This window comes from Pinus tabuliformis, chromosome J (assembly GCF_031772625.1).
Source record: "Pinus tabuliformis cultivar Carrire ecotype Pingquan chromosome J, CPIR1, whole genome shotgun sequence".
NCBI classification, from domain to species: Eukaryota; Viridiplantae; Streptophyta; class Pinopsida; order Pinales; family Pinaceae; genus Pinus; species Pinus tabuliformis.
Window position 1 is genome coordinate 1,569,733,323 of NC_142295.1, and position 26,767 is coordinate 1,569,760,089.

At 36.3% G+C, this 26,767-nt stretch overlaps 2 pseudogenes across 1 annotated transcript; both read right to left on the reverse strand.

Moving 5' to 3' along the window:
* Window positions 1-15,250: 15,250 nt before the first annotated feature.
* On the reverse strand, window positions 15,251-18,654 carry LOC149233485 (coniferin beta-glucosidase-like; annotated as a pseudogene).
* A 1,569-nt stretch (window positions 18,655-20,223) lies between these two features.
* On the reverse strand, window positions 20,224-22,060 carry LOC149233486 (coniferin beta-glucosidase-like; annotated as a pseudogene). The gene is made up of 6 exons (XR_016248486.1): window positions 21,725-22,060; window positions 21,519-21,634; window positions 20,889-21,141; window positions 20,682-20,784; window positions 20,463-20,571; window positions 20,224-20,356 (listed from the first exon to the last, which is right to left on the reverse strand). The product of XR_016248486.1 is annotated as a coniferin beta-glucosidase-like (transcript).
* Between the last annotated feature and the right edge of the window lie 4,707 nt (window positions 22,061-26,767).

A 26,767-nucleotide genomic window follows, 5' to 3' on the forward strand; every position in this document is an offset into this window, starting at 1 on the left:
CCAAGATTTACATTCATTCAAACCATAAACAGATATTATGACAGCTCAGAAGAAACATAGAATTTCAGAAGAAACTTATCTTTATTTCCACTTTATCCTTAATACATCCACATCTGCCTTGCGCACTCAGCTGTAGGGGTTCGCGCACACAGCTATGGACTTTCCAAGCCTCTGTGCACACAGCTGCAGAGCCTCTACCTACTACCACAACCCTCGACTCAGACTTATAGATGTTTTAAGACTATATTCTTCAAAACCCCATTAAATTTCATATTTTTACAAAACTGAAATACCTTTCCCTCATAGAGCTGTGCTCTATTTATACCCTTCCTTGGCTCGCGATCCCTACGCGAGCCAACACTATTTATATTTCTTTACATTATTTTTGGGTGGACTACCCTTTGACTCAATCCTATTATACTTCGCGCTCTGCATACTTCAGACTTTTTACAATAATCTAATCCTACTTTTTGGGGTTTCTGCCCCAAAACTGTTACGCGGACCTCCGCTACCCAACTGTCCCCTAACACAATTATCGTAACTCGTCCCGAGTCACTCACTGGCACAGCTAGACGCTCTACCTTGGCTTCGTGGTTCGCCTCCCTTTGAGTGGCGCTCATCGTCTTGCTGCTCCCTCATTGTCTCCTGTAATGCTTTGTCCAGCTCCTGCTTTAGTGTTTCTACCATGTCTTGCAACCGATGATGCTCATTCTGCTCTGCTTGGTTAACAAAGAACACCTCCTTACAGGATTTTACTGCGAGCGGGGGAGCCACATACGGGACCTCCTAGTACCACCACAGCCACTTCTGACCTTCGTATCTTCTCTTCGCACCGTCTGCTGTGGCTTGTGTTGCAATTTTGCAAGACCTTGGCTACTGTCTGTAAGATCCCAGTCTTCGAGGGACATCAACAACGACTTGTTAACTGCATATCTACTCGTGGTCATCGTCTGTACATCCTTTCGTTTTGCTATTGTATTGTGCTGGCCTGCCCCTGGGCGAGGCGACGACATCCAGACCAATTCTGCTTCGTGTTCCCTCTTTTCTGGTACATCCCCTACTAGTGATGTTGTAGCCTACAGGACACCCATAGCGGTCAACCCCATACTCCTTAGAGAGTCTTGCTTCTCCATCAGCCAGATCACTACCATCGGGCGCATGCCTTGTGCAGAGATAATGAACAGCTTCATATGTGTTTCCGAAGTGTAGGCCGCCCTCGGTGATTTATAAGCCATGCGAATTTCAAATTCACTGCTTACCGCCTATTCCAGCGTGTGTAACCTGTTCGTGTAAAATCTGTGGTAGCTCGTTTCATATCTAGCCCGTACTGTTTCTCTTAATGGCCCGCCGCCCGCTCCCTTTTGCCATAATGCAACCATCTTGTCATGAATAGTGGTATCAACGGTCATCATTCCTTGTATTAGCACATCCGTGTGATCCTTTTCGCGCAACTGCGATCCTTGGATTTGTTGAACTCCCAACCCTGGGTCTTGTATCGGGGTTTCGTGCAGCTGCATTGCTGCCTCCAGCGCTTCCACTTGGGTTGAGATTTTTTGTTTTGACAAGGCTGTCTTCAAATATGGCGTTAATGATGTGATGAACCAAGCATGGTGTTGTGCATCCATCAGGTTCATGTTGGCCTCGTGAATGGTGCTTTTCAACCTCTGATCCAAGTCCCACGGGGTCTCACCAGGCATCATTGTGATCTCTTTGAATCCTACAATCGATTGCACTTCTGAATTTTGCCGACTAAACTCCTTTGTTAATTTAGTATGGATGTCTGCTATGCCTACCGTTGGGTTGATGCTTGAATACTTCATGTACCATGTTAGCGCTTGATCCTGCAGTGTGATGACTAAGATGGATTTCTTGATATTATCATCCGCGACTTGCTGCGCATTCCCTACTAATGTTAGCACGAACAAAAATTGTTCCAGGTCTTCACCTCCTACTCCCTTGAATACTGGTAACTGAATCGTGTTCACCATAGTTACCCTTGCTTTACTACCGTCCCTAATCCTTTTGATTTTTCAACATTCTTTTCTATAGAGTCCCCGCATTTCACACCAAACACCCCTTATGCAGATCCTGGTCCTGGCAATGAAACCATTTGTTGGCTTATTTGGGCCTGACCCAGGTTCGGAAGAGTTATTTAGCCAAACAAATCCTGCAGCTACTGGCCCTTTCGGCAACAGCCCGTGGAGCGTGGACTGAGGTCTCACCCGAGGTAGCAGGGGAGGGTGCTGGAACCAGGTTTCTGCACCCTAGGGATGTCTTGGTGTGGTTTGGAGGTTTCACGCACTAGTTTACAGCTCCACTCTGCTCAGTATTCGCACATATTTTGCTTAATTTTGTCTTTCTTTTTAGTGTGCTATTCTATTAGATGATGTGGTTACCAATTACCAAGGTCTTTAAGCAACATTTAACCAACACAACTGCTTCGCACATTAAACTGAACCCAGATTTACATTCATTCAAACCATAAACAAATATTATGACAGCTCAGAAGAAACACAGAATTTCAGAAGAAACTTATTTTTATTTACACTCTATCCTTAATACATCCAGATCCGCCCTACGCACTCATTTGCAGGGGTCTGCGCACACAACTGTGGACTTTCCAAGCCTCTATGCACACAGCTGCAGAGCCTCTACCTACTACCCCAACCCTCGACTCAGATTTACAGACGCTTTCAGACTATCTTCTTCAAAACCCCATGACATTTCATATTTTTCCAAAATCGAATTTCCTTTCCCTCATAGAGCCGCACTCTATTTATACCCTTCTTGGCCCATGATCCCTGCGTGGGCTGACTCTAGTTATATTTCTTTTCATTATTTTCGGATGGACTACCCTTTGACTCAATCCTATTATACTTCACGCTCCATATACTTCGGAGTTTTTACAATAATCTAATCCTACTTTTTGGGCTTTCTGCCCAAAAACCATTACGCGGGACCTACGCTACCCAACACAAATAAAAAATCAAGCCAACTTAATAGAAAAGGAAGTGCAGATACAAGGAATAATTGATATGCATAAAGATGATCGAAAAATTGATCAGTTTATTACTGAAGCGCTTGGCCTTAACTCCCAGTTGATGCACCAAAAGGAACTATTATGCCAGAAGATCTCACAATGGAATTCCTATTGCGAGACAAGTGACAAATTGACGAGTCAAGCAGGGAAAATTTTAAGAACCACCCTAAATTTATATCTATAATAAATGGGCTAATCCTCATGATACATAGGAAAAATGGGAGGAAATTTTATCAATAATATAAGATGTATATATAATTTTTTTGGCGAATCTCTCACCAGATTATATTATCTTGTACAGTGATGGAGAATCTTTCACTGAATTATAAAATCTTGTAAGATCTTGGCAAATCTTTTACTGAATAATAAAACATTGTGAAGTCTTGGCAAATGATTTGTTAAAGTATGAAACCATATATGATAATAAGAAAACATATTCATTAAATTGTAATATACTAACATACATGTTTGGAAAAAGAAGCGTAATTTTCTCTTCCTACAAACAATGTTCCAAGTTTCAATGGCCATGTTTGTCAAAGTTCTTACAAATACACTCTTTCATATCCTTCTATTAGTTTTGATAATATTCCACAACAAAGTTCTTGTAGGTGTTGATATTGACAACGAGTTTTGTCAAGGTAGGAGAGATTAATCTTTTCTCTACAACTTTTGTCAAGCTACCACTTTTTCCAAGTTATCAAATTTCTTTCTTATTCCACAGACTCCAACTACGAGATAAAAAAAAACACATCAAGTTTGTTTACCCCAACACGCCAACAAGTAGTAAGCCCCAACTATATTATATAAGAAAGTATTAGGTATCCCAAGGGCTTGAAGGGGATCTAATTGAAAGAAGTGACCATTGTGAGAATCCTTCCAATCAATATATGAATATATAAATGTAGATTTATTATTATTTTAATTGGAAATCTTCAATTAAATAATAAAATTTAATTACATCTCTCCCAATCTAAATTACTTATTAGCATAATTCACTACCCTCATAGGTCTCTCATTTTTTAACAACGTTGTAACATGTAGATTAATTTCCTTTTTGGTGAGAAATCTCAACCTTTTAGGAAAATATGGTGTAGAGGCTCCAACCCCCCAGATCATTAGGACAAACTAAGAATAGTACAGAAGATGAAAGGTTGTACAAACCAACTTATTTTTCAAACAACTAATCCAACATCAGTACCTAAACTTTTTCATGAAGATATCATATTGAGAATGTTTGAAAAATGGTGAGAAATCTTTGTGAGGGTGATGCGGAAAGAGTGATAAGGTTTCATTGTTTTGAATTTTTTTGTTAAAACAGAAAAAGTTAAAAACCAATATTAATGGAGATATTGGCATTTTTTACTAAATTTTGTGAAGTGACTAAATGTAGCTTTAACCATTCACCTTAAGATGTTTTTACAATATAATTTCCTAAGTCTATTTAATATCTTCATTATCATAAAAACCAACCTATATCCATCTTCACTCCACATCTACCACTCTTAGGGGGATGAAATCTATTTATCCCTCTGAGCACTTGGTAGACCCAGAATTAAGATGGATCTAAGATGATAGAATTTCCCCTTTAAATAGTCTATGCTCACATGAATACCATGGTGTTACCATGTGTCAATACCGTGGGTTATCATACACCTGGAGCTTAAAAATTACTATTAGTAATTTATAAAAATTAATAAAATTAATAAAATTAATATTTTATTTTTATTTTATTTTTTATTTTAACCAAGTTAAAATGTTTAACATACATCAAATTACAACATCCATTTTGACTCTTGATCCACCAAGCCCCGAGAGGGATCAAATATTTTTTCACTCTATGCTAGTTTGCATATCATGATATACCTCTCGGGGCTTAGTAGATCCAGAGTAAAGATGGATCTATGCTGGTTTAATTCCCCCATTTAAATAGGCTACATTCCACGTGAATACCATGGGTCAATACCATGTGCCATTTTTATTTTTATTAATATTAATATTAGGGTTAATAATGTTTTTTTGCATGGTATTAAAAATAATTTAGCCCATGGTATTTGGCCCATAGTATTTTGCCCATAGGTTTCACCTAAATATAATGCATTTTTTGAGTGTTCGTAAATATAAGGTGACTTATGGAGTAAATATAAAAAAATGTTTTATTTGTTTACCATACCTCTCATTTATTTATATTTTTATTAATTTACCATACCTCTTTTACAAATATGGTATTTGGCCCATAGGATTCACTTAAATAAAACCTCTTTTTTGAGCCTTCATAAATAGAAAGAGGGTTATGGACTAAATATAAAAATAGGTTTTATTTATTTACCATACGTCTAGTTTATTTATATTTTTATTTATTTACCATACCTTTTGAGTAAGTATAAAAAGAGGTTTTATTTATTTACCATACCTCCACTTTATTTATATTTTTATTTGTTTACACCCTTGCATGTATATAATATGACTTATGGAGTAAATATAAAAATGCTTTATTTATTTACCATACCTCTCATTTATTTATATTTTTATTAATTTACCATACCTCTTTTATAAATATGGTATTTGGCCCATAGGATTCACTTAAATAAAACCTATTCTTGAAAATTAGGACGAATGGAAGGTTGTAACTCCTAATTTCAAGGGCTAAATTTACCTTTTTTACCCTCTCCCTTAAAAAAAGGTTGGCTATTTGTAAAAATTTACTATGACAAAATATTAACCCACTAAAAATTCAAAACCCCTTAATTTCGCCAAAGGGCGAACATTCACCCCTAAAATTTTCCATGGAGTCAAGTCATTGAGATGAGACTTGAATATGATGAAATCTTGAAAAGAGTTTTCGACTTCATTACCTAGAATAATTCAGAAGATGGGAGAAAGGCCTACTTGCCTAAACTGGAGGAATCAAACAAGGAAATTTTATTTGCAGACTGGGATTATCGTCTTAGATATGCAGAAAAGGCAACAACAGATGCAACAGCAGCAACAAACAATGTTATTGAGAACATCAATGAAAATTTACATAGCGCCAACCTGGTGGCAGAGTCCATTCCAGGTTTTCTTCCAAATTTCAAACAACTAGAACAACAGTGGAGACAGGCAACAAAGGAAAAAGGAGAAGCAATTAAGCAAATGACCAGGTTAAACTGGGAAGCATACTAGTGACATTTAGTGAAACCTCACATATAGTAGATGACCCTGCAATGCCTAACCACTTCCATGGAGAAAATGGTGCCAACACTGACTGATGGTGTGTTCACTGGACAATTGAAATTTGAAATCGACTGACCGTCATAGCTTAAGCTCATGATGGACATCTGCGATCTCAAAGATCAAACAAAAAGGAGTTAGTCACCATGCTCATTTCTATTTTTTTTATTTTTTTTATTTTTTTATTTTGCATAATTTGAGGAAGGTCGTTTAAACCTCCTCAACTATTTTTGTAGTAATCTATTTTTAGTTTTATAGTTTAGTATTTAAACCCATCTCATGCATTTAGAGAGGGGTCCAGAAATTTTATCAGAAACAATCTTCAAAACATGCACTTCTGTCCCTTTGAGGAAGTTCTAGTTAAATGAATGAAACATGATTTATTTATATTTTATCTGGCATCTTCTACTGAAATTGCACTTTTGTACTCTTAGATGGTGTTGGATTGATTGGAAGTAGATCAATATTGTTGAATCACATGAACATGACTTATTACAGATGGTACTTTTATCTTGTAATTTTGTTTTAATTATGTATTAAGCAATAACTTCTCTTCAAGTTGTTTATGTATGAAAGTTTGAATCTTGGTTAGCATTATTTCACTTTTGTATGGTGATGGCCTAAATTTTATGTTGAATACATGGATAATTTCTTATGCGATATATCTTTCATAATTGTTTCAGCTAACTATTTATCTGAAATGATTATTGTTAAAATGATTTCATTTCTTATTACAGTTGAATGATATTTATTACCAATTGCTTTAAGACATTGTTGTAAATCGCATACTTCAAATTTATTCCCGGGCATAGTCATATCTAGATAGTGTTTAAATTAGGATATATACATGTGATTATTAGTTTAGATTAGATTACTTTTAGCTTAAACATTACTCCAAAATATCACATATCACCCCATCAGCACTATCATAAATTATATTGGGAAATTGGTCCCATTATCCCCAGTTGGAGCCACTACACCAAACGAAAAAGGAATTGCCAACCAAGGTCCGGGCCAGGTGGCTTTCCCCCATGTTGTAAGCAATGATTTTCGAGGCTTCAACAAGTTCACATTTCTAGGGAAATTGTTGTAGGGGGCCGAAAGTTTCTTGGTTACTGGGGCAATTTCTACATGGTTGAAATTTTGGGTACTTGGCCATTATAGAAGGGTTGAAATTCTAGAAGTGTAGGATCAAGATCTAAGTACAAAATGAGTTTGGGTGACTTGAATAGGAGGATAAGTATAGGTTTGAACATAGGTATAGGTGTGTCTCTCATTTAACAAGAAGAATTTATCTATTGAAAATGTTGTGGAGATTTTCCCCATAGTGGGTTTTCCAAGGATAAATCTTGTCTCTCTTTTGCACATTGTGATCTCTACCGTTCTAAAATTCATTATTGTTGAATTTTTGAAGTATAATTTTTAAATGATATGTTGGAATAATTTAAAAAAATATCTACATCAAAAGTAATTATCATAATTTTAGAAATATTATGCTTGTTGAATCTGTTTCTTGAAGGTAGTTCTTGGTTGTAAAACTACGCCAAGAAACCAACTTGACCAAAATTTAGGTTCAAGCTAGCCCTCGAACCAGAGGGGGATCCCTCAAGTGTTACGAGGATTTGTTTAACGCTGTTCACTATCATTAGACAACAACCTATGAAGCACAACGACCAAATCTATGATTTTGTGTAAGTGGTTGTTGATGAGTATCCAATCTATGTTCAGAAATAAAGCCCTCTCTTGCCGAAACTTAATCAAAGTGTCAACGTCCAACTTTGACAAAATAACATAACTTTAAAGAGTTTGGTAGAGGAATAACAGAGAATATATGATAATTAAACATTCATACTGAATACTTAATCAACCAAATATAGTGGATGCATGTAGAATAATTCTACAACCAAATAAATGTGCATTCAAGAGATGACATAAGACAACAATTAAATGATGTAGAGGAGTTGTTTTAAACAGACTTTTCAATTAGCTAGTTTCTATAATAATGATAAATTTGCAGTGGGATGTCAGAGAGGTTGATACTAAAACCTAACCTTGTCCTAGCTCCTATGTTACCTTGAACATATGTATAAACATAATATGAAATCATAGAGAAATACATAAATAAGAAACAGATTATGCCATGAAACTAAAGCCATAATCATTCAATTAAAAATTCTATAATAGAAGTCTTTACAAAAATGGCAGGGTTTGGCATCAAAATCCAACCCTTTTACATTGAAATTGAAACAATATATAGAACATTACACCCAACTGGCTTTGTGTATATTTCCAGAATAAAAATATGAAGAATATACTAAAATAAAAAGAACCTCTAAAAAACTATAGGAAATCTAGAACTGTTTGAAAGTCTTGTGCCTTCAAATCTAGGAATTGATTCAGTGATTGCTGATTGATTTCCTTTATTCTTGAGATTGGTTGCCCATTTTTTGTTAGAAATATGCCTTAATCTTCTGCCTGTTTATCTTGTTCCTTAGAATATGGAGGTTGTTGAAGCTGCTCCCTAAAACTCGGTTTATATGCCCATAATCTGGTTGATTGATCCCTTTTTATAGAATTTATTAATCTCGTCATTTGATAAATTTATTTGATAATTCAATTAAACGTCATTTGATAAAGACCTTTGACAATTCAATTGATTATCTTTCAGATGCTTAATCATTGTCGTAAGATTTGAAAATGATTTGGAAATCATTGATTTTTTTGTCACTCTTTAGTTTTCAAAAATATTATTTTTAAAATTTCGGGAATACAATACTTTGATAAAAACATTTCCCCAAAACATATAAAATCATATTTCCATATTTCCATAAAATAATTCTTTGTTGTGGTTTCAAAAAAATGTGTCTTCAATAGAAAACCATGTCTTGTTTTGACGTTGTAAAACTGTTCTTTTCTTCATGGATTTCATAAATAAGATCCCTTCATATTTCCTTAAATAATATTTTCTTTGTAAAACCATCCATGGTTTTTAAAACCATGTCTTGTAATAATTTTCCTTTTTAGTTTTGCCCACTTTTGGCATACTTGTGAATAAATGAAACTTCATAAATAATTATCACTTTTTCATTGTATTTTTTTCCCACTTTTGGCATACTTGTGAATAAATGAAAATTCATAAACTAGCATTTGCACCAGATGTTGCAAAGGAAACGTTGTAAGGCATAAATTGAAAAATACAAATACAACAAAAGAATACTTTGATAAAGAATAAAAATATATTGAATGCTCAAATCAATGCCCCATTAACTGGAAGCATTTAGTAGACATATCTATCAACATTAGGATTATGCACAATGATCAAGAAATTTTCCATATACAAACAACAACTTCCACAACAACCTTTTGTCACATCCACATTTTAAGAAATGCATTGGAACGTGATCGGAATCTTCCATATTGCCTTTTTCATCATGCAGATAAATCTTCCATATTGCTATTTTCATCATGAATATTGTTAGTTCATTGTTGTAAAGTGTTAGTGTGTTAAATTCAATACTATAAGTTCGACAAGCGAAAAACATTCCTCAATTAGCATAATATACATTTTTCTCTCACCGTGTATTTTTCAGTCAAAGAGCACAAGTAACATATTAACATGTATTTTCCCTTCATTATTTTCATCATAGAGCCAAGAAATCTACACCTTATCTATAAAGTAACAAAAACATTTTGAAATAAGTTTAATATTTCAAGCCAATGTCTAACCTATAAAGTAACAAAAACTTTTTGAAATAAATTTAATATTTTAAGCAATTGACTAACCTACTTTAATAATTGAAAAATTCTCAAAGATGAATTATACTCCATAATAAGAGAGCCAACATTGGAGCCCATAGTTTCACTAAAACCAAAAGAAACACAACCACTTGTTAAGAAGAAATTCAAGTAATAATAATAAAACAAAAATAATAAACATTACAGTATAAAATGGTATTTCCAACGCACAAGTATAAATATACATGCTCTATGTCCATTGTTAGATTAAATGGGTGTGGAGAAAATTAGTAGAGAACCCAAAATTGTATTTCTAATTAGGAGGGGTGGAGAAATGCTTTAAATGCGAGTTGTTGTCATTCTAATGAAACCCTTTGCAAAGGGGATGTTAAGATTCTGAGAGAGAAGCTAGGCTTGGTAGAGAACACCTTCCTTGTTAAACATTCCCCTACTATAACCAAAAGGAAAGGGCAAGAGAAACAATAATGAGGTTTTTGTTCACAAGTTGTACAAAATATATAGGTGCTATTGATGTTTGAGTGAATAATGGGAGAGATTATTTATGAAATTGTGATAAGGCGCACCTAGTTTTGTAAGAAAGAGGCATATTAATGACAAGTACATCACATTTAGGTAGCATTTGCAAAATAACACCCATGGGTAAGTACAGCCAAAAGGATAATGAATCAATCTAGTCACAGTAAATATCAATATGATAATTCAGGTAAGATGTATTGTCACTTTTCCTGATTTCAGCCCTCTTGGCACCGGTAGGTTACCTATATCCTTGGGAGAGAGATAAGGTGGTTCCTGTAGAAAGGAGACAGCGGACAACAAAATATTCAATTTAATCAATTGGATTATGGTTCGAGCCCCGTTTGAGAGTAGTGGGGCTTGGAAATAAGAGATCCAATGATATCTAACCAAGCCATGGAAGCCAAACTGATGTTGAAATATTTGTCCGACAAAGTGGCCTGGTGGAAAGATGGACTTCGCCATAACTATTTCAAACAAAGTCGGTGATAAAAGGATCCCCTGTCTCGCCATTCTGCGAGTCCTTGGCCCGTTTCCTTTGGAAACACCTATCATGTATCCCACGCAATGGCAAGTGCATTAAGCTTGGGAAGACAGTATGGACTATCCACCTATTTCTCAAGATGTGTCTCTCTAAGACGTGAAACCCTGGATGCTGGATCAAGGTATAACAACCCTTTTCCTTGATGGCACCTTTAAAAGAAACCTGGAATGGCAGGGGCAGGGAGCCTTCATTGACTTTAGATGAAATCAAGAGAGTCGATATTACGGCAGGTTGGTATTTTCATGAACAAACAAGTGAAGGCTCAAGCCCTCTTCAAAGGCCTCCAGCTTCCTGAAGCTCAAGGGGCCTGCTAGGCAACAGTGGTGGGTGATTCAATGATTATTCTAAGAGCTACTGTGCACGTCTCTTCCAAACAGTGATACACAGCCCATTGGCACAAAAGAATTATTAAAAAATGCGGAGCTTCAACAAGATCAAATTCCTTCATGTCTCAAGGCATCAAAACGATCAAATTTCTTGAATCTTCACGTCTCAAGGCATCGAAACGGGAAAAAAAAATTGGGCTCTACGTTAAGCTTGGGTTATTGTCTATTAAATGGGAGCACCTTTCACCTCTCCAACAATGCAACTTACTCTGGATCTGTCTGGAGCTGGTTTACCCCTAATGGGTGGAAGGTGCCATACTCTGGATCAGTCTGGAGTTGGTTTACCCCTAATGGGTGGAAGGTGCCATACTCTGGATCTGTCTGGAGCTGGTTTACCCCTAATGGGTGGAAGGTGCCATACTTTGGATTTGCAAAGTATCTGTCTGGAGCTGGTCCATAACTCGCTCTGATTATGTATGGCCTAGTCTAATAGGTGGAAGGTGTCATACTCTGGATCAGTCTGGAGCTGATTTACCCCTAATGGGTGGAAGGCGCCATACTCTTGATCTGTCTGGAGCTGGTCCATAACTCGGTCTGATTATGTATGATCTGTAACCTAATTGGCACAACCCCGAACAGGCGTCAAAGATGTTGATTGACCACCAAGGCAGAAGGTTGAGGTGAGATCCCATCTAAAGTTGGAAGGAAAGAAACTATGGATAAAATCCTGGCTGCTCCTCTGAATCCGGGGTAGAATAACAGTTAGGAAGTACCTTGCTCTGGTTTCCTCTTGAGCTAGTCCACATGTCACTCTGATCATGTGTGGTTTGTAACATGATTTGGTTGGAACCTATGAACAGACCTCAAAGATGTCGGTAGACTACCAAGGGTAAGATTACGGGGAAACCCGAGAGACCTCAACTCTATCGTGTAGTAAAAACTACATGAGAACATTAAAATATGAGTAGTTCAACTATATTATTATATTTAGTCATACATCAACAGACACAGAAGACAGTTAAAACAAAAAAGAGAACATATAAATTATCTTGGTACTCTGAGAAGTGTGGCAAGGGATTGTAAACTGAACCGTATAAAGCTGCCAAAAGAATTGCGAACTTGTTTTCAAGACAATTGTTGCTTGAGAGAGTGAGACTGAAATATAGTAGAAATTTCAAGCAAATCAAATACTTCCCAGACCTTCAGAGTCGATACAACTGAGATAGGTACAATTTTTAGGAGACACCATTATACCAAATACAACGCAACGTAGGTTACCACGGTTAAAGAGAGGACATCATAACGAAACAACGAATTAAACATGGAACCGTCATTTCTAAAGGAAACAATGGTACCTAAAGTTGTTCGAAACGTTCTAAGGAAGGAGCAAAATGTCATTTATAAGAAAATAGTAAACTTTGTCCACAACAACGCTACTTATGGTGGAAATTGTTGGGAAAACCACCACAAGAAAGGAACAAAAAATGGGAAGGCTAGAAATGCAATTATCTTTGCCCTTGAAATGTTTGCTAAAAGGAGAAGAGAGTTCGAAGGAAATTAAAGAACTCAAAAGGCAGTCCTGGGAGTCATCATTGCCCGATTTGAGAGAGCTTCCATTTTTTGAAAGAGTTGTTTTAATTGCACCTCCCCTCTCCATTTTTTTAAAGAGTTGTTTCACTTTCTATGCTAGAGTTGTTCGGTTGTTATGGATGAAAGGCATTCAACAATTTTCAAATTTGAACCTCTTTAGCATTATAGTGTTCCGCCCCTGATTCAAGCACCTGAAACTCTCTGTTTTATTTACAGGAAAATAAAGAGAGTGTTAGTCTATCTGTGTTTCTCGAGATATAATGCCCCATATCTAAAATACGAAAGCTACAGGAGAATAGTTATTACATAGTACAATCTCACCATTACAAAGGAGTCGATAAAAGACCAAATGCATTAAATATTTCCAAGAAATTGCAAAAACATACAATAACACAAGTGAAGATCAAGGTAAATCTGCAGTACATGTTGGATTGGGGATAAAGCCAATATCATAGCATGAGATTGAAAATTAAATGAGTTGTAAATAATAATGGAATGATATGGAATTGAATAGCCTACAGGCTGAATATAAACAAGAGAGTTATTATTTCATTGTTATTAATTTATTATAAAATCACATTTTTTAAAACAATAACTATTTTTATTTCAATACCAACCATTAACTAATTTCTAAGAATAATTCTAATTATTGTTGTCCACTTCATCTTCTTTCCATTTCTGTACCATGAGGGAAAAACCCAATACCATTCCTATATCTTAAAATTAACATTAAATATGTCAAAATAGCTCAAGCATATTTTTGCAAACTGAATGGAGCAAAAAATCATATCCTTTTCTAGCATGGAAAACAATCATTACAGATGGATTAAACAAAGTAGAGCGCTTTGAGATCTTCCGCAAATCTTTCAGGAATGTAATAAGAGCAAAATAACACCCATGGGTAAGTACAGCCAAAAGGATAATGAATCAATCTAGTCACAGTAAATATCAATATGATAATCCAGGTAAGATGTATTGTCACTTTTCTTGATTTCAACCCTCTTGGCACCGGTAGGTTACCTATATCCTTGGGAGAGAGATAAGGTGGTTCCTGTAGAAAGGAGACAGCGGACAACAAAATATTCAATTTAATCAATTGGATTATGGTTCGAGCCCCATTTGAGAGTAGTGGGGCTTGGCAATAAGAGATCCAATGATATCTAACCAAGCCATGGAAGCCAAACTGTTGTTGAAATATTTGTCCGACAAAGCGTCCTGGTGGAAAGATGGACTTCGCCATAACTATTTCAAACAAAGTCGGTGATAAAAGGATCCCCTGTCTCGCCATTCTACGAGTCCTTGGCCCGTTTCCTTTGGAAACACCTATCAAGTATCCCACGCAATGGCAAGTGCATTAAGCTTGGGAAGACAGTATGGACCATCCACCTATTTCTCAAGATGTGTCTCTCTAAGACGTGAAACCCTGGATGTTGGATCAAGGTATAACAACCCTTTTCCTTGATGGCACCTTTAAAAGAAACCTGGAATGGCAGGGGCAGGGAGCCTTCATTGACTTCAGATGAAATCAAGAGAGTCGATATTACGGCAGGTTGGTATTTTCATGAACAAACAAGTGAAGGCTCAAGCCCTCTTCAAAGGCCTCCAGCTTCCTGAAGCTCAAGGGGCCTGCTAGGCAACAATGGTGGGTGATTCAATGATTATTCTAAGAGCTACTGTGCACGTCTCTTCCAAACAGTGATACACAGGCCATTGGCACAAAAGAATTATTAAAAAATGCGGAGCTTCAACAAGATCAAATTCCTTATCAGCTGCGAAGCTGGCGGTGCGTCCGTCCCGCTTCCGCTTTCTCATTAACCGTTTAGTTTCGCTTCCTCATTAACCGTTCACCGTTCAGTTGAACAGTTTTAGATCAACTATCACAGTTCATTCAATCGTCTAACACCATAAATCGACGGTCAACAATAGAACACGGCGGCGGCTGGGGAAATTCATTTCAAATGGGAACGCCTTACGACGTAATTATGAGCTCTTTAATATATGCATAGTAATTTTTAAAAAGATATAGGATAGTACAACGATTTAGATAGACACATGTCGCATATCGTGCAACTTTTTTGTTTTTTTTCAATGTTCTTACTCTGCAATTCCCTCGAACATCTGAATGGGGTTTTCTGCATTTTGGAATAGATCGATGATTTCTTTGTAATGTGTGTCACGGTGGATAGATCCAAACACAACATATTTGCTTGCAGGATTTTGGGTAGAGTTGCAGGAAAGTGTGCGCTTTGATTAGCAAATAGACAACGTAGTCTAAATGCTGTTGCTTCTAACACTTCCCTAATCGTCGTGCTGAAGAAATTGCCTCAACCATTGAGCCCAAGGATAATTTTAGGGGCGAATGTTCGCCCTTTGGCGAAATTAAGGGGTTTTAGATTTTTAGTGGGCGAATATTTTGTATCATAGTACATTTTTACAAATCACCTCAAATAGCCCACCTTATTTTAAGGGAGAGGGTAAAAAAGGTAAATTTAGCCCTTGAAATTAGGACTTCCAACCTTCCATTCGCCCATTTTCAAGAATAGGTTTTATTTAAGTGAATCCATTCGCCCATTTTCAAGAATAGGTTTTATTTAAGTGAATCCTATGGGCCAAATACCATATTTATAAAAGAGGTATGGTAAATTAATAAAAATATAAATAAATGAGAGGTATGGTAAATAAATAAAACATTTTTTATATTTACTCCATAAGTCACCTTATATACATGTAACGGTGTAAACAAATAAAAATATAAGTAAAGTGGAGGTATGGTAAATAAATAAAACGCCTTTTTATACTTACTCAAACGGTATGGTAAATAAATAAAAATATAAATAAACTAGAAGTATTGTAAATAAATAAAACCTCTTTTTGTATTTAGTCCATAACCCTCGTTCTATTTATGAAGGCTCAAGAAAGAGGTTTTATTTAAGTGAATCCTATGGGCCAAATACCATATTTGTAAAAGAGGTATGGTAAATTAATAAAAATATAAATAAACGAGAGGTATGGTAAACAAATAAAACATTTTTTTATATTTACTCCATAAGTCACCTTATATTTACGAACACTCAAAAAATGGGTTATATTTAGGTGAAACCTATGGCGAAAATACTATGGGACAAATACCATGGACTAGATTGTTATTAATACCATGCAAAAAACCATTATTAACCCTAATATTAGAATTAATAAAAATAAAAATGGCACATGGTATTGACCCATGGTATTCACCAAAATGGCACATGGTACTGACCCATGGTATTCACCTGGAATGTAGCCTATTTAAATGGGGGAATTAAACCAGCATGTAGCCTATGCTAAGATTCACTAGGACTTTACAAAGTTTTATTATTTAGTGAAAGACTCACCAAGATCTTACAAGATTTTATAATTGAGTAAAATATTCGCCATGCGTGGTGAGAGATTCGCCAAAAAATTATATATACATATTATATTATTGATAAAATCGCCTTCCATTTTTCCTATATACCATGGAGATTCACCCATTTATTATATTTATAAATTTAGGGGGGGTTCTTAAAATTTTCCCTGATTGAGCCGAGAGCTTGGGATACCTCTTTTGATCAGAAAATGAAATCCACGTGATAAAGACCAAATCTAATGGTATACCCAAATGCCCACTCAAAATTATCCAGAAGAGACCACACAAAGTACCCTCGAACATCTGAGCCATTTCTGTGTTAACACACGCATAAATGGTCATCAGTTTAATCAGTTAAACAAATGAAATTCAGTAAAGGCCAATAGCAATATAATGAAAATCGTGAAAATTTGATCTTACTTGATTGCTGCAGTAAGATAACTCAAACAATCTCCATGAAACCTTATTCTCCTCACATCATTTAGATTTTCTTACAGAGTCAACGAGGATTCCTCAGACTCTGGATAGCCTAGAAGGAAAAACAGAGAGATAAGATAAGTACATACTAGGGTTTGACAACCTTCGGCTCAGTTCTTATAGAAAAACAAATCCTCTGAGATATTTACATAAATTTTTTACCGTTCTCTGTGATAATAATAATCGGGTTGTCATAGAATTCTTTTACATACTCCACAATTTTCTGAATTCCATGAGGTACCACAAACAAACCATCCATCGCTGTCTGGGAATCATATAAAAATGGAGGAATTGCATGAGCCATTGGCCAAACTGTACTGCAAAAATCACAAATTTTTTTTAAAGAGGTCAAGGACTGGATATTCATACCCGTTCTCCGATGGAGACTCCGTGGCGCTCTCCAGTCAGATAAACCCTGGAGTCTGGATATAAATATTGCGTGTTGTCGGGGGAAAGGGGAGGAGTGCTTGTTGCATATAAGGTTGTATAGTGATTAATACCCATATAGTCGAACGATCCTCGAAGTTTCGCAGATAGTTCCGAGAATATGGAGGGTAAGCGCGATCCTAATCTTTCACGCATTTCTTGTGGATAATCTCCAAAAACAATTGGATCCAAAAACCTGCAAACTGTGTAGAAATTAATTTCAACAATTAATATGAAATCCCATTAGCCTTTTTGAGAGAGATTATTCAAATTTTCCACGGTAGAATATGAATTTTTGTGGACGTTTCCACAGTAGAATATAGAATATGAATTTGGTCCAGGTTGGTCCTGATGGTGGAATTTTTTTGGATTCTAAATCTCTACAAAATTTATATGGGATTTGAAAAATAATTCATATTAGGATTCGAAAGCTCGACAAAATTCATATTCTACTGTGAAAATTCCTAATGATCTCTAAAAAAAACCACAATCTATTCCCATTAGCCTTTGCTATCACAAGGGATACATTAATTTTACACAGACGAGGGTATAACTCAAAGTCATGGCACTCACCATCGGAGATTGAAGGATAAAATTCTGTCAACAGTTGATCTCTCTTGTGGAGAATCTTCCAAGGGTTCGTACCACGGCGCGCTCATAACTAACCCTATAGATCCTCCTTGAATTTTCTGCACACAAATGCTCCGCTCTGATTCAAATTTGACAAACTATATTCACAATATTTGGCGTTATTGTAAGTGCGTGAAAAGATTCCTTACCTGATATTTCTCCCTATATTTCTCCACTGCAGTTGTGTGGGTGAGAAAAACGTGATGTGCAGCTAGATAAGGCTCTGCTGACGAGCAATTCCCTGTTATGCACAAAGAATTGGCGTGAGGGGCAGCACACCTCGTCGGTGGAAATATTCCGACGGTGTATCCCAACGGCACAAACAGAATGATTATTCTAAGAGCTACTGTGCACGTCTCTTCCAAACAGTGATACACAGGCCATTGGCACAAAAGAATTATTAAAAAATGCGGAGCTTCAACAAGATCAAATTCCTTATCAGCTGCGAAGCTGGCGGTGCGTCTGTCCAGCTTCCGCTTTCTCATTAACCGTTTAGTTTCACTTCCTCATTAACCTTTCACCGTTCAGTTGAACAGTTTTAGATCAACGATCACAGTTCATTCAATCGTCTAACACCATAAATCGACGGTCAACAATAGAACACGGCGGCGGCTGGGGCAATTCATTTCAAATGGGAACGCCTTACGGCGTAAAAATGAAATCCACGTGATAAAGACCAAATCTAATGGTATACCCAAATGCCCACTCAAAATTATCCAGAAGAGACCACACAAAGTACCCTCGAACATCTGAGCCATTTCTGTGTTAACACACGCATAAATGGTCATCAGTTTAATCAGTTAAACAAATGAAATTCAGTAAAGGACAATAGCAAGATAATGAAAATCGTGAAAATTTGATCTTACTTGATTGTTGCAGTAAGATAACTCAAACAATCTCCATGAAACCTTATTCTCCTCACATCGTTTAGATTTTCTTGCAGAGTCGACGAGGATTCCTCAGACTCTGGATAGCCTAGAAGGCAAAACAGAGAGATAAGATAAGTACATACTACGGTTTGACAACCTTTGGCTCAGTTCTTATAGAAAAACAAATCCTCTGAGATATTTACATAAATTTTTTACCGTTCTCTGAGATAATAATAATCGGGTTGTCATAGAATTATTTTACATACTCCACGATTTTCTGAATTCCATGAGGTACCACAAACAAACCATCCATCGCTGTCTGGGAATCATATAAAAATGGAGGAATTGCATGAGCCATTGGCCAAACTGTACTGCAAAAATCACAATTTTTTTTTAAAGAGGTCAAGGACTGGATATTCATACCCGTTCTCCGATGGAGACTCCGTGGCGCTCTCCAGTCAGATAAACCCTGGAGTCTGGATATAAATATTGCGTGTTGTCGGGGGAAAGGGGAGGAGTGCTTGTTGCATATAAGGTTGTATAGTGATTAATACCCATATAGTCGAACGATCCCCGAAGTTTCGCAGATAGTTCCGAAGATATGGAGGGTAAGCGCGATCCTAATATTTCACGCATTTCTTGTGGATAATCTCCAAAAACAATTGGATCCAAAAACCTGCAAACTGTGTAGAAATTAATTTCAACAATTAATATGAAATCCCATTAGCCTTTTTGAGAGAGATCATTCGAATTTTCCACGGTATAATATGAATTTTTGTGGACGTTTCCACAGTAGAATATAGAATATGAATTTGGTCCAGGTTGGTCCTGATGGTGGAATTTTTTTGGATTCTAAATCTCTACAAAATTCATATTCTACTTTGGGATTTGAAAAATAATTCATATTAGGATTCGAAAGCTCGACAAAATTCATATTCTACTGTGAAAATTCCTAATGATCTCTAAAAAAAACCACAATCTATTCCCATTAGCCTTTGCTATCACGAGGGATACATTAATTTTACACAGACGAGGGTATAACTCAAAGTCATGGCACTCACCATCGGAGATTGAAGGATAAAATTATGTCAACATCTGATCTCTCTTCTGGAGAATCTTCCAAGGGTTCGTACCACGGCGCACTCATAACCTCGTCGGTGGAAATATTCCGACGGTGTATCCCAACGGCACAAACAGAATGATTATTCTAAGAGCTACTGTGCACGTCTCTTCCAAACAGTGATACACAGGTCATTGGCACAAAAGAATTATTAAAAAATGCGGAGCTTCAACAAGATCAAATTCCTTATCAGCTGCGAAGCTGGCGGTGCGTCCGTCCAGCTTCCGCTTTCTCATTAACCGTTTAGTTTCGCTTCCTCATTAACCTTTCACCGTTCAGTTGAACAGTTTTAGATCAACGATCACAGTTCATTCAATCGTCTAACACCATATTCATTTCAAATGGGAACGCCTTACGGCATAAAAATGAAATCCACGTGATAAAGACCAAATCTAATGGTATACCCAAATGCCCACTCAAAATTATCCAGAAGAGACCACACAAAGTACCCTCGAACATCTGAGCCATTTCTGTGTTAACACACGCATAAACGATCATCAGTTTAATCAGTTAAACAAATGAAATTCAGTAAAGGCCAATAGCAAGATAATGAAAATCGTGAAAATTTGATCTTACTTGATTGCTGCAGTAAGATAACTCAAACAATCTCCATGAAACCTTATTCTCCTCACATCGTTTAGATTTTCTTGCAGAGTCGACGAGGATTCCTCCGACTCTGGATAGCCTAGAAGACAAAACAGAGAGATAAGATAAGTACATACTAGGGTTTGACAACCTTCGGCTCAGTTCTTATAGAAAAACAAATCCTCTGAGATATTTACATAAATTTTTTACCGTTCTCTGTGATAATAATAATCGGGTTGTCATAGAATTCTTTTACATACTCCACGATTTTCTGAATTCCATGAGGTACCACAAACAAACCATCCATCGCTGTCTGGGAATCATATAAAAATGGAGGAATTGCATGAGCCATTGGTCAAACTGTACTGCAAAAATCACAAATTTTTTTTAAAGAGGTCAAGGACTAGATATTCATACCCGTTCTCCGATGGAGACTCTGTGGCGCTCTCCAGTCAGATAAACCCTGGATTCTGGATATAAATATTACGTGTTGTCGGGGGAAATGGGAGGAGTTCTTGTTGCATTTAAGGTTGTATAGTGATTAATACCCATATAGTCGAACGATCCCCGAAGTTTCGCAGATAGTTCCGAGGATATGGAGGGTAAGTGCGATCCTAATCTTTCACGTATTTCTTGTGGATAATCTCCAAAAACAATTGGATCCAAAAACCTGCAAACCGTGTAGAAATTAATTTCAACAATTAATATGAAATCCCATTAGCCTTTTTGAGAGAGATCATTCGGATTTTCCACGGTAGAATATGAATTTTTGTGGACGTTTCCACAGTAAAATATAGAATATGAATTTGGTCCAGGTTGGTCCTGATGGTGGAATTTTTTTGGATTCTAAATCTCTACAAAATTCATATGGGATTTGAAATAAAATTCATATTAGGATTCGAAAGCTCGACAAAATTCATATTCTACTGTGAAAATTCCTAATGATCTCTAAAAAAAACCACAATCTATTCCCATTAGCCTTTGCTATCACAAGGGATACATTAATTTTACACAGACGAGGGTATAACTCAAAGTCATGGCACTCACCATCGGAGATTGAAGGATAAAATTCTGTCAACAGCTGATCTCTCTTCTGGAGAATCTTCCAAGGGTTCGTACCACGGCGCGCTCATAACTAACCCTATAGATCCTCCTTGAATTTTCTGCACACAAATGCTCCGCTCTGATTCAAATTTGACAAACTATATTCACAATATTTGGCGTTATTGTAAGTGCGTGAAAAGATTCCTGACCTGATATTTCTCCCTATATTTCTCCACTGCAGCTGTGTGGGCGAGCAAAACGTGATGTGCAGCTAGATATGGCTCTGCTGACGAGCAATTCCCTGTTATGCACAAAGAATTGGCGTGAGGGGCAGCACACCTCGTCGGTGGAAATATTCCGACGGTGTATCCCAACGGCACAAACAGAATGATTATTCTAAGAGCTATTGTGCACGTCTCTTCCAAACAATGATACACAGGCCATTGGCACAAAAGAATTATTAAAAAATGCGGAGCTTCAACAAGAACCAATTCCTTATCAGCTGCGAAGCTGGCGGTGCGTCCGTCCCGCTTCCGCTTTCTCATTAACCGTTTAGTTTCGCTTTCCCATTAACCTTTCACCGTTCAGTTGAACAGTTTTAGATCAACGATCACAGTTCATTCAATCGTCTAACACCATAAATCGACGGTCAACAATAGAACACGGTGGCGGCTGGGGCAATTCATTTCAAATGGGAACGCCTTACGGCGTAATAATTATCATTTTTCTGTGAAAACCATTTACTGGTTAGCTTCCCATGGTTTTGAAAACCATGTCTCCAACAATGTTTGGTAAATTATGAAAAAACCTTTCAATCCTCCCTTTTCACTCTTGTAAAAATTTTGGATAAGAAATTATCCAAATTTTCTCTTCATGTGTATTTTCCTCTTTATAATTCTTTTCCTTGTGTGCTCTGTAAAATTTCATTTTCACCTCTATAAAATTATTCCATTGGGAGGAAATATTTCTTTATAACATTGTAAACTCCATGATTTGTATTGAAATGTAATTCTAGAACATATATATTTCAATTTTTGATCTAGCCTCCTCTTACCTCAAGCATTCACCCATGATCTCATTCTAGAAAAATATGACTATAGAAATCTTCCCTCCATTATCGCCTTCCATGCAAATTTGAATTTACCACACTTCATTTATAAATTCAAATCCATATGATAAGGTGGTAAATGGTTTAGGAAGGGGGATTCACAATACATGAGATGGGAACATGTGTAAAATATGGTAAAAGTGAAACAACTTTGCTGGGGTTAGGTTAAAGGTTGGATAGGTAGCCCCCTGCAAACCATATATTTATTGCTTCAAATATCTAGAGGTAATGTATATAATGGTGTTTTAATGTGTGAAATGCAGGGTGGGGACATAGGTTTGAATGGACAAAAATAATATTTTAATAATATGTGGAGTATGGAATAATGGGGATAAATAAATAAGATAAAAAGTAAAGTAAAATATAATAATTTTTACGTGTGATTATGGTAAAAATGGAAAATGGATGAATAATAAAAATAATGGTAGGGTATAGTAAGATTTATAAAAGAAAAAGGAATAATGGGGATAAATAAATAAGATAAAAGTAAAGTAAATATAATAATTTTTACGTGTGATTATGGTAAAAATGGAAAATGGATGAATAATAAAAATAATGGTAGGGTATAGTAAAATATATAAAAGAAAAAATATGGGGATATGATAATAAGGGTGAAATTGAATGGAGTGACGGGAATAAAAAATATTATTTTTGAAAGAAATATAAGATTTGGGAATAGGTAGAAAGGGACCAAGGAATTTAGATAAAAATTAAGGCTAGATATGGGTTTGGGATATTTGCCAATTTTGACTCATGGAGGACATGAATATTTTGGAAGATTAATTAAGTGAAGGCTTTAGGTGATGGGAACTTGAAAAGAATTTATATATATACTTCAAAATTTAGCCAAGAAATCACTTAGCACATTTTGAAAATTTTTGTAACTTTTAAAGGCGTGAGAAAAGGTTGCAACAATGCTAACCCTAATTGCATTAGAAAATCAACATGGTATTAGAGATTTGGTGAAGGAAGGAAGGGACATTGAGATCACCTTTACCGAAACCTTAGAGAGAGAATTTTAGTAAAGTCCTTCTTGTGCATTGGCATCTATGGCTTCCTCCATGAAATCCAAATTCAAGTTAGAGAGAGCATCAAACTTCAGAGAGCTTAGAAATTCAAGACAGATCTTATTCTTGTGAAGAACAAAATATTGGATATTGTGATAGGAAAGACTACTGAACCAACTTATTCAGTTCGGAAGGAGAAGTTCAAAGAGGATTACATTACTTCCACGAGTTTGATAGTAGATTCCACTAGAGATAATCTTATCCCCTACATTGCAAAGCATGATGCCTCCAAGAAGATGTATGATGCCCTAATAAATCTCTACACTATCAAGAATGTTGGTTAATCCATGAGTTTGAAGAATGAGCTTCAAAATACAAGGAAGACTAATGACGACACTGTGGCTTCATATTTAGTGAGAATTTAGCAAATAAGAGATCAAATTCAAGCTATTGGAGAATCAATTCCTGATCAAGAATTTGTGACTACAACACTCAATGGTCTCCCTAGATCGTGGGATGAATTTGCAACAGGCATAAGAAGTTGGAAATAAGCTTCTTAATTTGAACAATTATGGACATGCTGTGCATAAAAAGAAGCATGATTGATGACTAGATATTGTCAATATGAATAAGTTCAAGCCCTTGTAGCTCATGTCAAGAACCATGGAAAGAAGAAGTTTGGACCTCAACATACGAAGTCAAGAAAGGGATTTCATTCCTCTAAGAAGAAGAACGACTTATCATAGATTCAATGTTATGGTTGTTAAGGATATGGACATTTCAAGAGAGATTGTCCTAATATGATTAACAAGAAAATGAAAGGGAAACAAAATGCTTCAACAACATAAGTTGAGGAAGATGAAAAACCAAAGAAGACCAAAGGTGAAAAATATTTATTCTACTACTCTACTTTGACAAGTTCCTTTGGAGATGATGATGGCATGTGGTTGGTAGATAGTGGATCATCCCGACACATGACTAGATATCATAGGAATATTTCAAGCATGACAGAAAAGAAGTTGTCTCAAAGGGTTGAATTGGGAATAAATAACAACAATGTAGTCAAAAGAGTTGAAAAGGCATCCATAGAGATGGAATTTGGTAACAACGTTCATCTGAGCAATGTCCTTTACGTACCAGGTTTGAAAAAAAATATTGTCTCTGTTTCTTTTTTAGAAGGTAAAGGAGATAATGTTTCTTTTGTGGATGGAAAAGTACTTGTATGGTCAGAGGGCTCTAGTATAGATGATTCTAGGGTTATTGGGATTCATGATGGAAGATTGTATAGACTAATGAGTTGACTAGATCAATCATTAGTACATAACGAAATAGATCCAAGTGAGTTATGGCATTGAAGGTATGGACATCTTCATTTTAGATCATTACTTGAATTAAGTGAAATAGTGTAAAGGGTTCCTAAACTAGAAATAAAGAGCAATGGTGTATGCAAACGCTGTGCTCTTGGGAAGAACATCAAGAAGTCATTTCCAAACAGTGACAACAGATCTAAGCAAACTTTGGACTTGATCCATTCTGATGTATGTGGTTTGATGCCCGTAAAGTCACTTGGTGGTTCATTGTAATATGTGACAATTATTGATGACTTATACTTCAAGACATGGATATATCTCTTGAAGACGAAACATGAAGTATTCAACAAATTCTAGGAATTCAAAGCTAAAGTGGAAAAACAGATAAGTAAAAGTATCAAGATACTGAGATATGAAAATGGAGGAGAATACACCTCAATGGAGCTTGTAGCTTTCTAGAAGTATACTGGGATTAAGGGGGAGCTAATTTTCCCCTATAATCCACAACATAATGGTGAAGCATAATAAAAAAAAAAGTCTATATCTGTCAAGGCCATGATGCATGATTTGGACTTACCATTGTTCTTATGGGGCGAAGCATAAAAAAAACTGTGTACATTCAAAATCGAAGTCCTCATAGAGTTATGGAAGGTATGACTCTTGAAGGAACCTTCTCTTAAAGGAAGCCAAATGTTGGACACATGAGAATCTTTGGATGGGAGTATCTACAAATACAAGGCATGATTTGTGTCTATAGGATTCTCCCAGGAAGAGGGAGAAAACTTTCGGGTCCGTTCTCTGCTTCAATCCCTTCTGCTGCACTACTCCTTTATATTCCCCGATCTCCGATCGATGATTCATCGCTATCGCATATCACAATATCGCTACTTCATTACCCGTTGGCACTAGAACTTTCCAAAGTGCGATCAGCGATTAAGTCTCCACTGTTGATCTCCTCCTCAGATCTAACGGTCCTTGTTCAATCACAATGTCACAATCGGATTTGGCAAAGGGTTAGGGCTCGGTCCATGCATAGGGAACACTATGATGCGATTGATCGGCGATCACTCATTTGCATGTTCTTAAGGTCTGAAGTCCTGCCACATACAATTGAATTACGCTGATAAGATAAAGTGGCTCTACTATCGTTGATTAGATCTGGTCCGTTGATCTTATAGATCCAACGACCATTATACCTTCTCGCATCTATTTCCTCTTATCTTGATTTTGGTTGTTTTTATTAGACTATGCGTTATAAACACGATTCTCCTCCATACTCTGTTTCGCACTGTCATTACATTCCTATATAACAATAAATTATGATACCTTTGAAGCGACAACTGGGTTAAGGTAGCTCAACCACTGTTATAACTCTATGGATTGTAATAAGGTATTTGACATTGCATTTTATAACTTTAAAGCATAAAAATGAAGTAGAATGTCTGATTTATTCTGCAGGTAAATATACAGAGGCAAGCGAAGGATTTCAATAAAAACAACACACTCACGCACGCTGAATCATTTTATTCAATACAATAAGTTTACAGAGTCTCGGTCCTCTAACTCGATTACAAAAATAAAAGACCCTGTTTCAATCTTGAAATCCTCGCTCTCTCTTATTATGAAAATAAATCATATTTTATACAAGAATGGATTCATGAACCAATTCTAGTTCAGATCCAGAAATCCCTCACTCTCCTAAAGAATCTATTCAGCTCCACTCTTATCTAAAACAAATGCTAATTTAAGCTTTGAAATCCCTCATATCCTGTTCAAACCAATTTATTTAACTGCTTGGCCTAATCTCCACCCAGGGAGGATCACTCA